This window comes from Littorina saxatilis, linkage group LG11, assembly GCF_037325665.1.
Source record: "Littorina saxatilis isolate snail1 linkage group LG11, US_GU_Lsax_2.0, whole genome shotgun sequence".
Classification (NCBI taxonomy): Eukaryota; Metazoa; Mollusca; class Gastropoda; order Littorinimorpha; family Littorinidae; genus Littorina; species Littorina saxatilis.
Genome location: NC_090255.1, coordinates 36947805 through 36961063, shown reverse-complemented (window position 1 = coordinate 36961063; position 13259 = coordinate 36947805). Strand labels below are relative to the sequence as shown.

The following is a 13259-nucleotide window of genomic DNA, read 5'->3' as shown; positions in this document are numbered from 1 at the left end:
GGGTATTCCTTCAACCCCGGGCCTCTGCACAAGAGCAATCTTTTGATACAGACTGAAGGACGGACGGACTGACGGACGGACTGATGGACTGACCGACAGACTGTCGGACGGACGTACGGACGGACATGTATACGGACGGACTAAAAGGACGAAGGAACGAATGAACGAAGGAAATAACGAAGGAACGAAAGAGCGAACGAACCAACCCACGAATGAACGAAAGAACGAACGAACGAACGAACGAGCAAACAAACAAACAAGCAAACAAACAAACAAACAAACAAATAAACAAGCAAACAATAAACAATATGTGCAAACTGGCGCATTTTCAGAGCATTTGTCAAACGTTTGGAGGAGGTTTACGGTTAGGCCAGGGTGGGGGGGGGGGGGGGTTGTCCCACCAACAGGAACATTCCCCCCCCCCCCCCCTCTCTCTCTCTCTCCTGTAGTTCGGCCCTGCACAAGAGGAATTTATTGATACGGACTCAGTGAAGGAAGAACGGATTGACTGACGGACGGACGGACTGACGGACGTACTGAAGGACTGTCGGACGGACTGTTGAACGAACGAACGAACGAACCAACGAACCAACGAACAAACGAACGAACAAACGAACGAACGAACAAACAAACGAACAAATTAGCAAATGAATACATACATTCGCAGAGAGAAAAAGGCAAAAGGTACATTTGTGGAGTCAGTAAGGGGGGTGGGTGGACTTCCGGAACCCAGGAACCTTTACACTGATCGACACACACTAGCTGACACACTGACACACACACCACACACACGTGACACACACACACACTACACACACACAACGTGACCACACACACACGGGCACACACACAGACACACACCCACACCGGCACACACACACACACACTGACACACACACGCACGCACACACACACACACACACACACACTGTGACACACACGTACACACACATACACTAGTGACACACCCACACACACATACACAAACACACACACACACACACACACATACCCACACACAAACACTGACACACTCGCAACTGACATATCAGAGGGGGGTGGTAAGTCATTTGAACGTTTAAATTCTTTTGTCACAAATTTTAAGTACCCATCAACACTAGGGCGTATGCATAAACTCCCGTCTTTTTAGTGGAAACTGCCCTATGAGAGTAGTTTCCCTTGTTTGGGCCAAACAATGGCGTCAGCGAAGAGAAATTCTACCATCTGTATCTGTATATCTGTGAGCGAGTCACAGTCGTTCTTGCGTGAAAGAGGCGTCACGTTTAGCGATTACCGCAAGCATGAACTGTCCGATTTAGTGCAGAAAGCATTTGAAATCAAGTTGCCCATCGATCCCGAGGCGCTGATCGAGGATCGAGCCGAAGTGATCGGCTTGAAACTGCGCGATTTAGCCGGTCCAGAAAACCCACGACGACGCAATGTTCAGAGCTCTGCAGAATCCTGGTTTCTTGTCAGGAAGTACCAACATAAACATTCTACCTGACTTTTCTGAGTTTGATGTGTGCACGTACCAGCTCAGTGCATCAAATGCGTCTGTTGCCAGTGTGCGGGAGTTACCGTAAATCAGAAGGATTCCAGATGATGAGAGATGGATAATTATGTGGTAGAAATACAAGCGTGTGGCATCCCATCACTGCCATCAGAGCCCCCAACAGATGGCTATTTTGCTGTCAAAAGCAAAGTGAAGCCAAGAACCCAGTGACTGGTGCAAAATGTTATTCACAGTGGATTGTAATGACAAGTGTGGACATGGACCTAAGGAGCTGCATTTTGTCAGCCTTCTGCACCTGCAAGGGAGGGTATGTTCATATTTTGCTCGTTATTGTTAACACATTTAGCAGGCTGTCTATTTTTCCTTACATCTACACCAAGATAAAGGGAAGTAAAGCTAGCTAACTAACTAACCAGGATGTCAGGCAGTATTTTTTTTAAATTTTTATTTTTATTTTATTTTTTTGGGCGGGGGGGGACTATTTTAATGGTTGATTGACTTTTAGGCCATAACAAACTTTGGTACAGGCCATCAGTAGACTTGCACTGTTTGTAACTTATCTATTTCATTTAAATTAAACTGATCTACATACATGTGTATGCAAACAACAGTTGTGGGCAGAATGATGAAGTCATTGTGTGTGCTTTATACTGAAGTGTTAAAAAATTAATTAACCTTTTCAGCATTAGTGTTGCGACTTCATAACTTTAAGATGTCCAACTCATATATTACTCCCTATTTTAGTATTTGTCATTGTACCAATGACATTTAAAACCTAAAAGTTAAAATCTGGTGTAATGTCTGAACAGCTTGTGCTGGGGAAGCACACAGTAGTGTCATTCATGTTGAGAGGGTTAACTATTTTAGCACTGTATAAATGCATCATTACAATTTACATTGAATGCGTAAACTGTTGCAGATTGGATGGTTATTGCCGCCATGTTCTGGCCACACTGTATGAGGTCATTGACTACAGAACTGACAGCAAAACGAGCGTCACTTCCGAGTCCTGCAGTTGGGTGCGACGTGCAACTGAGAGCAGCAACGGAGTACTACTGACTGACATCCAAACAGATCTAGTCCAAAGGCCTGCAAATGACACGTAAGTAAAATTCTATAGATCTAGGAGTAGGTAACTGAGATTAAAATTGATTGCACGTACAGGGGGGGGGGGGGGGGGGGGGGGGGGAGTTCATTTTAGCTCGCTCATAGATCACAGAGTAAATATTTGATTGATTGATATATATGCAACTTACATAGCACACATATCCACACACTAGGTGTATGCTCAAGGCGCTTGGATGATGTTCTAGTCCTCCCTCGTGGTGGCTGTCTCACCCTGTGGTGAGACCAGTGACTCGGCTGCCGCTGGCGCTTAGTAGTATTAGTAGTACTGATGTAACACCACAGGGATAGGTGTATGCTGGGTGTGTTCGTGTTTCTATAGGCCACTTTAATGCTGACAGATCTTTATTTTGCGTGCTCAGTCTTTTTGCATACGTCACTACGTGTGTACACTACACACACTGAACCTCGGTTTAAGGTCTCATCCGACAGTATGTGCATGTATTTTATAATTTTAAGAAGTCAAAAAGATAATTCATTGTACAAAATTATCATAATTTACAAGATTGTACAACATCAGTTCAAGTTGCATGACACTGACAGGAAGATTAGGCACACAAAAAAAAAGTCTGTTCCTGATCACCCGACGAACCCTAGCTTGGACTCAGAGGTTTGGGGTCGGGGGTGGGATGGCAAGCATAACATTGATAGATGACTATAGTTTTGCAGTGGTTTGCTGTCTTGTACTATGAGTGTTAACAGCAATTGTTTATAATTTGTTACTCAACTTACAGTAAGGACAATTAGCTTTTCTCAGCAACTGCTAACAATTGTGACTTGCAACAGCGCTTCCTTAAACATTGGGACACTTCTTTTGTTGTTGTTGAACATTTAATGGCTATAGTGTAGAAACTAGAAATGCTGAGATACATTGATGTAGTCATGAACAACAGCAACAACAAAAACAAGAACATGTTTTGAATTCTGATAGCTAGTGAAACTGACAGCTTGATTAGAATTATGTAGTTTTTGCAATTGCTGACTGAGTTGCATCCTTTGGTTTTACCTTGCATTGATTATCACCTTTGCTGACAATTGACTCATTGAGTGCAGTATTGAGTAACGTATAGTTATTTTATTTCAAGTTAACTTCTGCATGATGTTAATCCTACTCAAACTTAGTCAAAGTAAGGTATCATTATTTATGAATAATGTGAAGTTGAAGACAAATTAATGAGAAAGTTTGTGTATTTTTCTGTACACTCTTGCTATAAAATTACTGTTTCAGTGCTGAACCATTTGCTTGAATTCTTGATCAGATGATGACAGAGTGACACCTGGTGGTACCCAATAAAACTGCCTTTGCTGCTATAACTACAAGCAATTTCTACAATTCAGAACAGTAAGTGCATGAGGTTCCATTTTAAGAGTAAATCTCAGGAATAGATTAGAAGATTTAGTTATGTCACACGTCTTGCTTTCTTGACTTTTCTCACACTCTCTTGTCAGACTCAGAGAGTGTGCACATGATTGTACATTTTTTTTACAGTAATTTTTAATGTTCCTAATTGGAAAACAAATGTGTCATAATGTTAGTGTTTAGGATAACTATATGGCAGAGAGAATCATGGAAATGATTGAGTGATGGGGGTGTGTCGCTGGTGTGCAAGAGGGTGGGTGGGTGTGGAGAGAGTAGTGATGGTAGTCAACTACTAACTAAAAGATTACTGATTGCATACATTTAGTGTTTATTGATTTGGAGGGTGGGGTAGGAAGGCAAGCAGTATTATTACATGTGTATGGGTATACTAGTTGTGCGTGTTCCAAATGGGGGTGGAGGTTGGCATGGCAAGCAATAGCTCAGTCGGTATAGTGGCCTTGAAACCAGTTGTGGGGATTTATTTCTCAGAATTAACGTTGTGCAGACTCTGCTTGGTTTCTGAATAGCTTATTAAGCCTGTGACTGTGTGCATACATAAAGATCTCAAGTTCACAGTTTCAGGGCTTGGAATTAATGGAAACATCAACACACATGTAGGAAAAACTCAAAAAAAGGAGGGGGTGGGGGGAGTTTGGTCCCACGGTAGTGTTTGAATGAAAGCAATCTTACTTTTTAAGAGGGTAATCTTGCAGGACTATGATTCTTACATTGGTAGTTGACTAGTGTAGTTGTGGTTTTGTACTAGTGAGGAATGTCATCTATGTCATGTGATTTCTTGCTTCTTCTTTTTGTGTGTGCAGCTAAAGATGTTGGACCTTGTCTACAGCCTAGTTTTGCATCTCCAACACCGTGGCTTTACTCTGAGACACCACAGAAAACACAGCCTTTTCTGCTGCTGAAAGGTAAACATTAGGTTAAATTTGTGTTTGTTTTGATTTGTATGTTTTCCTTTTGTAGTCTATGGCAGGAGATTTGTGCAGGTGTACAAATGGTAGAGGTGTCAGAGGAAATGTCCACTTGTTACTTGTCTCTATATCAGTATATATGTATCACAAATACGCATCAAATGTACTGATAGAGACCACATGGACAATTTCAAGCACTTTTCTGCCAGGGGTAGGGTCAGCTATGTAAGAATCATGTCTTACTCTGTTCATGCAAAAATAAGGTTCTGCATTTGAATGAGTTTGAATCAGGCACCTGTGTTTTTGCTCTTGTTTGTGCCCTCTTGTGAACTGTTAACTTATGAACAACCACCCCAGCAAGCAACTCTTTACTGTTCTGAGCACAACAGAAGGGCGCATGGTCTGGGCATATGGATGGTAAACACATCTCATGCACAAGTACAGGCCTGAAAGTGGCGAGTATTTTCAATTACTCGCCATGGCGAGTAAAAATCATGTAAATGGTGAGTAGAAATGTTAATCTACTCGCCACATGCGAGTAAAGTTGATAAAACAAATGGTTGTTTTGATGAGTAAAGTTTCAGTAAATTATGAGAAGTACATGTACTAGCAGTGCTTCATTTTGTGGACTTTCAGTGCTGAAGTATGATTGTGTGGATTGATCATTGACTCACATGCGAAGCAAAAGTGAGTCTATGTACTCACCCGAGTCGTCCGTCCGTCCGGACGTCCGGACGTCCGTCCGGACGTCCGGAAAACTTTAACGTTGGATATTTCTTGGACACTATTCAGTCTATCAGTACCAAATTTGGCAAGATGGTGTATGATGACAAGGCCCCAAAAAACATACATAGCATCTTGACCTTGCTTCAAGGTCAAGGTCGCAGGGGCCATAAATGTTGCCTAAAAAACAGCTATTTTTCACATTTTTCCCATTTTCTCTGAAGTTTTTGAGATTGAATACCTCACCTATATATGATATATAGGGCAAAGTAAGCCCCATCTTTTGATACCAGTTTGGTTTACCTTGCTTCAAGGTCAAGGTCACAGGAGCTCTTCAAAGTTGGATTGTATACATATTTTGAAGTGACCTTGACCCTGAACTATGGAAGATAACTGTTTCAAACTTAAAAATTATGTGGGGCACATGTTATGCTTTCATCATGAGACACATTTGGTCACATATGATCAAGGTCAAGGTCACTTTGACCCTTATGAAATGTGACCAAAATAAGGTAGTGAACCACTAAAAGTGACCATATCTCATGGTAGAAAGAGCCAATAAGCACCATTGTACTTCCTATGTCTTGAATTAACAGCTTTGTGTTGCATGACCTTGGATGACCTTGACCTTGGGTCAAGGTCACATGTATTTTGGTAGGAAAAATGTGTAAAGCATGTGAGTCGTATGGGCTTTGCCCTTCTTGTTTTGTATTCTGTTATTCAGATTGCCACTTGCTTTCTTTTACATATATTTACAAGTTGGTGGCTGATTTGTGTGTGTTGCAGAACACAGGTCCATGAATAAAAGAACCCAGCTGGTATTCTTCATTCATGGAAAATGAAAGGAAATTTATCAGCCAGGATTCGCCACTCACTCTGCTAAGGGGGAACCCCGGTCAGCCCTACAGTGGATGAACAGCTTGGTCCTTGGAGGGAAAGGTAACTACTGCAGCACTTTAGAAGGGATCTATGTCGACCAACAGTGGCTGTATTCCCTGTATGTTAATTTCCTGTACATATACAGGGAATATACTTCCGTTAGACGCCATGGAGTTACTTCAAGCTTACGAGAGTGAAAGTGAAAGTGATTCAATGGACGAGAGTACCAGCGAGGAAAACATAATACCAGGCTGTTGGGGGTGGGGGTGCAGATGTTTCTTTTTGATAAACGGTTGAAGCATGTTTTGCTTGACTGGATGCCGCACGCGAATTCAGGATTTTAAATAGATTCTCCTATCTAACCGCAGTCACGCGCTTGGCGCAAGATTGTACGATATTATACTTCTCTACAGAAAATCCAACTGTATTCCCGGTACACAGGGAAAACACCTATGGCTATGGGGAATACACCTTCTTTTGGTCGACATAGACCCCTTCAACCTTACAATATGTGAATGTGTAGAATATTATGCTTTTGCTTAAAGCTTGTTACATATGACTAAGACAGAAATGTTAATCATTCCCTTGGTGCAAATCATAAAAAGAACAATAGTGATCTGATGTACTGTAGATCAATGAAGGAAAAGGTGTGTATGACCTAGAAGAAACTGGTTTTGAAAGTGCTGAGGATGGATGGAACATTGATGCAATATCATTTACTACATTGAACCTGGGTTTCAAACTGAAGTGCTTTTTTATGCTTCTTGTTGTTATATATATGGTCTCGATTGACTCCTGTGTTCAAGAGACTGTAAACAACCATAAACAATCTTGTGTTGTTGTTATGTGGTGGTGGTTTTGCTGTTGTCTAGCATCTACCCGTAATTGGCTTTATCAAATGCACCAGAAACGAGCATGAGTTTGTCGGATTAGTGAACTGTTTGAAAAACTTTAATGTATTTGTGGTTGACAGGTTGTTATTATTTCTATATTGTGTTCTTCTTTTTCTCAGGTGGGCTGTCTTCTGAAACATATGAATCGGGAGCGTCACATCTTTCTTCCTGAGACATCCCCTCTTGAAAATGGTGTGGCGTTTAGCTGAATGGAAACGTGGCAGTGTCCTGTTTTTGACTCACATGCGTAGCAAAAGTGAGTCTATGTACTCACCCGAGTCGTCCGGACGTCCGTCCGGAAAACTTTAACGTTGGATATTTCTTGGACACTATTCAGTCTATCAGTACCAAATTTGGCAAGATGGTGTATGATGACAAGGCCCCCAAAAACATACATAGCATCTTGACCTTGCTTCAAGGTCAAGGTCGCAGGGGCCATAAATGTTGCCTAAAAAACAGCTATTTTTCACATTTTTCCCATTTTCTCTGAAGTTTTTGAGATTGAATACCTCACCTATATATGATATATAGGGCAAAGTAAGCCCCATCTTTTGATACCAGTTTGGTTTACCTTGCTTCAAGGTCAAGGTCACAGGAGCTCTTCAAAGTTGGATTGTATACATATTTTGAAGTGACCTTGACCCTGAACTATTGAAGATAACTGTTTCAAACTTAAAAATTATGTGGGGCACATGTTATGCTTTCATCATGAGACACATTTGGTCACATATGATCAAGGTCAAGGTCACTTTGACCCTTATGAAATGTGACCAAAATAAGGTAGTGAACCACTAAAAGTGACCATATCTCATGGTAGAAAGAGCCAATAAGCACCATTGTACTTCCTATGTCTTGAATTAACAGCTTTGTGTTGCATGACCTTGGATGACCTTGACCTTGGGTCAAGGTCACATGTATTTTGGTAGGAAAAATGTGTAAAGCATGTGAGTCGTATGGGCTTTGCCCTTCTTGTTCATAGCTTTGATGCGCGAAGTTGGGGATTTCAGCAGAGAATTTATTGATTGATTAATTAATTAGTTATTTAAGCTCACCTCACTCCTTAGTGTTATTTAGGGGGATGGGGGGGGGGGGGGGGTGGTGGTGTTGGCCTGGATCTTGTTAGTGAACTTTCTTTCTGGCAACTCGCATCAGAAATTCCAGGTTTGCTTTCAAGGCAATAGACGGTTTTTGAAAATAATTCTGTTAGGATTATCAGCAGTCCGGAGGTGTAAAAATCCCTGCACTGCAGTCAGGTTTTTCAAAACATCTCGAGCACGCTCTACGCCTCTGACGGGCTGTATCCCACCATCGGGACAAACGACCAACTTGGATGTGTATGCCATGCGCACAATATGATACCCCTTGCCTTTAAAAATCAGCGGTCACGAGTTCATCAGAGTTCAGACTTTGTTGTGTAAAAGATAGCCGCTGTCAGCTAGCCATTCGTGGCTCAGGTGATTATATTTAATACAAATTTAAAAAAAGGTTTCTTGTGTAGCGCACGCCGCACAGCATACACATTACAGTCAGTCGCTTGTCCTGATCGCAGGATAGCGTGAAACATGCTCCGGGAGACTGCCAATAATCCTTACATAGTTATTTAAAGAAATTGTGTATTGGTACAGCATGTTATGCATGTACTAAGATAGCTATTTGTAAATATTTGGTAGATATTTATGGTGGTGTCCTGAATTGCTCCCTCCCAATTTGCCCCATCCCATATGGTCCCCAATTATTCTTGCATTTTGCTGTGAGTAACATAACCTGTGCAAAGGCATTTGTCTGAAGCGCATTTCCAAAAAGACCCCCCGCGGGTTAGGGGGAAGAATTTACCCGATGCTCCCCAGCATGTCGTAAGAGGCGACTAACGGATTCTGTTTCTCCTTTTACCCTTGTTAAGTGTTTCTTATATAGTCAATGTTTGTAAAGATTTTAGTCAAGCAGTATGTAAGAAATGTTAAGTCCTTTGTACTGGAAACTTGCATTCTCCCAGTAAGGTAGTATATTGTACTACGTTGCAAGCCCCTGGAGCAATTTTTTTATTAGTGCTTTTGTGAACAAGAAACAATTAACAAGTGGCTCTATCCCATCTCCCCCCCCCTTTCCCTGTCGCGATATAACCTTCGTTAAACACCAATTAAAGAAAGAATTTCCAAAAAGCATAGTTACCATTTGTTTTTTTAAATCTGAATCCGTGACTGTTGTTCTTGAATACTCTTTCGTTTAGGTTTCCAAAAATGCTGATTTAAAGGGGAAGGATAGTTGAAACTGTAACCGTTTACATTTTGCTCCCAGATTTGCAGTTGTTGTTTTTACTAGGAGTTTGGACGGGCTCGGTGTTCTTGTGGATAAGACATCGGCCTCCTATTCAGAAGGTCATGAGTCAAAATCGCGGCCGCCTAGTAGGTTAAAGGTGGAGAATTTTCTGATCTCCAAGGTCATTGCTTATGTGCAGACCTGCTAGTGCCTTATCCTCCTTCGTGTGTACACGCAAGCACAAGACCAAGTGCGCACGGAAAAGATCCTGTAACCCATGTCAGAGTTTGGTGGGTTATAGAAACACAAAAATACCCTGCATGCTTCCCCCGAAAGCGGCGTATGGCTGCCTGAATGGTGGGGTAAAAACGGTCATACACGTAAAAATCCACTCGTGCAAATTTGTGAGTGAACGTGGGAGTTTCAGCCCATGAGCGAAGAAGAAGAAGAACTATGAGTTTTACTCTTTTAAAAAAATGATTTTCAAATTCGAAGATTGCCACAACAGTAGTCTATCTCATCCGACTTGAACCCTTCAGACTCCCTGTACATGTACTTGCAGTTTAAACTCATATTTTGTCTGAGAATAGTTTTCAAATGCAAAGTCCTTCAGAAAAACTGCGAGATAAAAATCTGGAGTGCTAATATCGTGTTGGTGTACCTACCACTCAGTGGCCGAGTGGTAACGCACTTGCGCTCGGAAGCGAGAGGTTGCGAGTTCGACCCTGGGTCAGGGCGTTAGCAATTTTCTGCCCCCTTTCCTAACCTAGGTGGTGGGTTCAAGTCTTTCGGATGAGACGAAAAACCGAGGTCCCTTCGTGTACACTACATTGGGGTGTGCACGTTAAAGATCCCACGATTGACAAAAGGGTCTTTCCTGGCAAAATTGTATAGGCATAGATAAATTTTCATAAAAATGTCCACCAAAATACCCGTGTGACTTGGAATAATAGGCCGTGAAAAACAGGATATGCGCCGAAATGGCTGCGATCTGCTGGCCGATGTGAATGCGTGATGTATTGTGTAAAACAATATTCCATCTCACACGGCATAAATAAATCCCTGTGCCTTGAATATGTGCGCGATATAAATTGCATAAAATAAAATTAAAATAAAATCCCTGAGCTTAGAACTGTACCCACAGAATACGCGCAATATAAGCCTCATATTGATTGGTATGTAAGAAATGTTAAAGTCCTTTGTACTGGAAACTTGCATTCTCCCAGTAAGGTAGTATATTGTACTACGTTGCAAGCCCCTGGAGCAATTTTTTGATTAGTGCTTTTGTGAACAAGAAACAATTAACAAGTGGCTCTATCCCATCCCCCCTCCCCCCCCCCCCCCCCCCCCCCCCCTCTCCCCGTCGCGATATAACCTTGAACGGTTGAAAACGACGTTAAACACCAAATATAGAAAGAAAGAATAATCTAGCCGGTTGAACAGCATTTGGTTGGAAAATGAAAGTCTTCACAAAGCTATCTTCTTCTATTTGTGTGGGTTAATAAATAGGATTTAACATAACAATGTGGTACTGGTATGGGTTTTGTAAAGTGATTACTCAACTTCTGTGAATTGTACCTTCGTGGTGATCATGCTACACACTGGGTAATTCAACCACAGAAAATAATATTTCTTAATAATTTGGCCTTATAAATGTACTCCGTGACTGTATTTGTATATGGTGAAAAGGAGAAGATATAAAATTTGTGAAATAGGACTTCGTATTTGGTTTTGTCATAATGAATGTGTTGTTTCTCTGTGTGTGTGTGTGTGTGTGTGTGTGTGTGTGTGTGTGTGTGTGTGTGTGTGTGTGTGTGTGTGTGAGCATGCATGCGTGCTTATGTGTGAGTGCACAATTGTGTGTGTGTATTAATCCAGCAGAAACAGCTTCTCTTCCATACATTTGAATCATTTATATTGATACCACATGGAGACTATTCTGAACACACAAGCGTGGTTTTCTCTCTACAGTGCTTTTCCTAAAGTTAAATATTGAATTTTTGAATTTAAAAGTTTTTGGCACACCACTTTAAGATAATGCTCAAGGAAAATAAATAGTCTTCTTTTTTCATTAACGCTTTTTCTCACAGTGATGTGTCAATATCTCAGACGCAAATCCAGAGTCATGCACCGTTTTATGCTCAGGAAGCGCACTACACTCACTGTTAGAAACATGCATACCAATCAATCAATTGAGCAAAAATGAATGATAAGATTCGATTATATTCTTCTTTTTGTGCACAGGCGGTTATATATATACAAACGTGCATAGTGTCAAAAGAAATCACACACACACACACACACACACACACTGAAAGTATGAAGAAGCCCCTCCAACTTTTGGTTGAGTTTTACTGCATTACCTTGAGGAGACTGACGACACTTCACAATGGAAAAAAAACAAACCTTTTACATTTCAGTGATTTGTTTTAAGTACAAAAGTACAAGTGAAAGTAGAAATAAATTAACGTGACACTATCCCGTAATCACATATCAGGGTCAACTATAATCAGTCCATTGGTTTACAAAACTTTATTCAATTTGTTATCATGACAGAAACAATGCATTGTTTTTTTTAAGATAACTCAAGCATAAATGCTTATTTTAAGTCATCCTGGTTTGTACATAACAAAGTTTAGCATGATGGCGGACTAGATACATTTACTCATTTCAGACAACGAAAACAAACAGACAAACCTGATGCGCAAGCAATCAAAAAAGGGAGGGGGTGGTAGTACAGAACTTGGTGGGGGTAAAAACAAGAAACAAAAAGAAATGGGGTACGAGAGAACAGAATTCAGCATAAGGGGGAAAAAAAGGACGACGAAGACTTGGAGCGCCAGAAATGTTGGAAGAGTGGGTCACGTCACAATAATATTAAATGCACAGAAGACACACACGCAAAGTTAATAGCCTACATTTTGTGATCGGCGAAAATGGCACTAAATTACATAACGATTGGGCCATAATCGATAAGTCGAAACAAGGACACAAAACACGAGAGAAATTACGAAGAACAATTGGTCAGGCAGCATTTGTCTCATGACAGTGTCAAATGAACATTATGAATAAAATGTAGAGGCTCATGTACGGAACATGCCTGTTTGTCTTAATAAATTCTTGTACAGTTATGAATATGGTCTGATTGACATTCCGGGAATATTGCGGGATGCCTTTCAATAATATTTCAATAAACTTATAATCAGTTATCAATTGACAATAATCGTACATCTCTACACAAGGGTCAATGCAACAAATAGTGCTCAGCAGTCTCCCTTGGGTAACCGCACTCACATTTGGGGCAATCCTTGAGGTGCCGCTGACATAATGCTGTTTTTATATGTTATACTCTTACTTTCTCCCAAGCGCAAGACAAATTCTTCTATGAAAATTGAAGCCAATAAAATTTTAGTTGAGTTGAGTTGAGATAAATCAAAATTCAAATCACTCATACCAATAGGCCCTACGCAGTCTGCAATTATGGACTTTTTCAAATCTATCTCCAAAATAATAATGACATGGTACTTTAAAATCAACGTTGATTGCAGTAAAGTAATTGACTGACAATTAAGGTTGTATGTGGG

General features: G+C 40.9%; 1 long non-coding RNA gene across 2 annotated transcripts; it reads left to right on the top strand.

The window, feature by feature from the left end:
* Nucleotides 1-431: 431 nt before the first annotated feature.
* On the top strand, nucleotides 432-11392 carry LOC138980412 (uncharacterized). Of its 2 annotated transcripts, XR_011460318.1 has the most exons (6): nucleotides 432-1820; nucleotides 2433-2615; nucleotides 3867-3980; nucleotides 4820-4921; nucleotides 6434-6586; nucleotides 7539-11392. It is a non-coding gene; the product is annotated as an uncharacterized lncRNA (long non-coding RNA). The 2 variants fall into 2 exon arrangements; XR_011460317.1 differs by having other exon boundaries at nucleotides 432-2615.
* Nucleotides 11393-13259: the final 1867 nt, after the last annotated feature.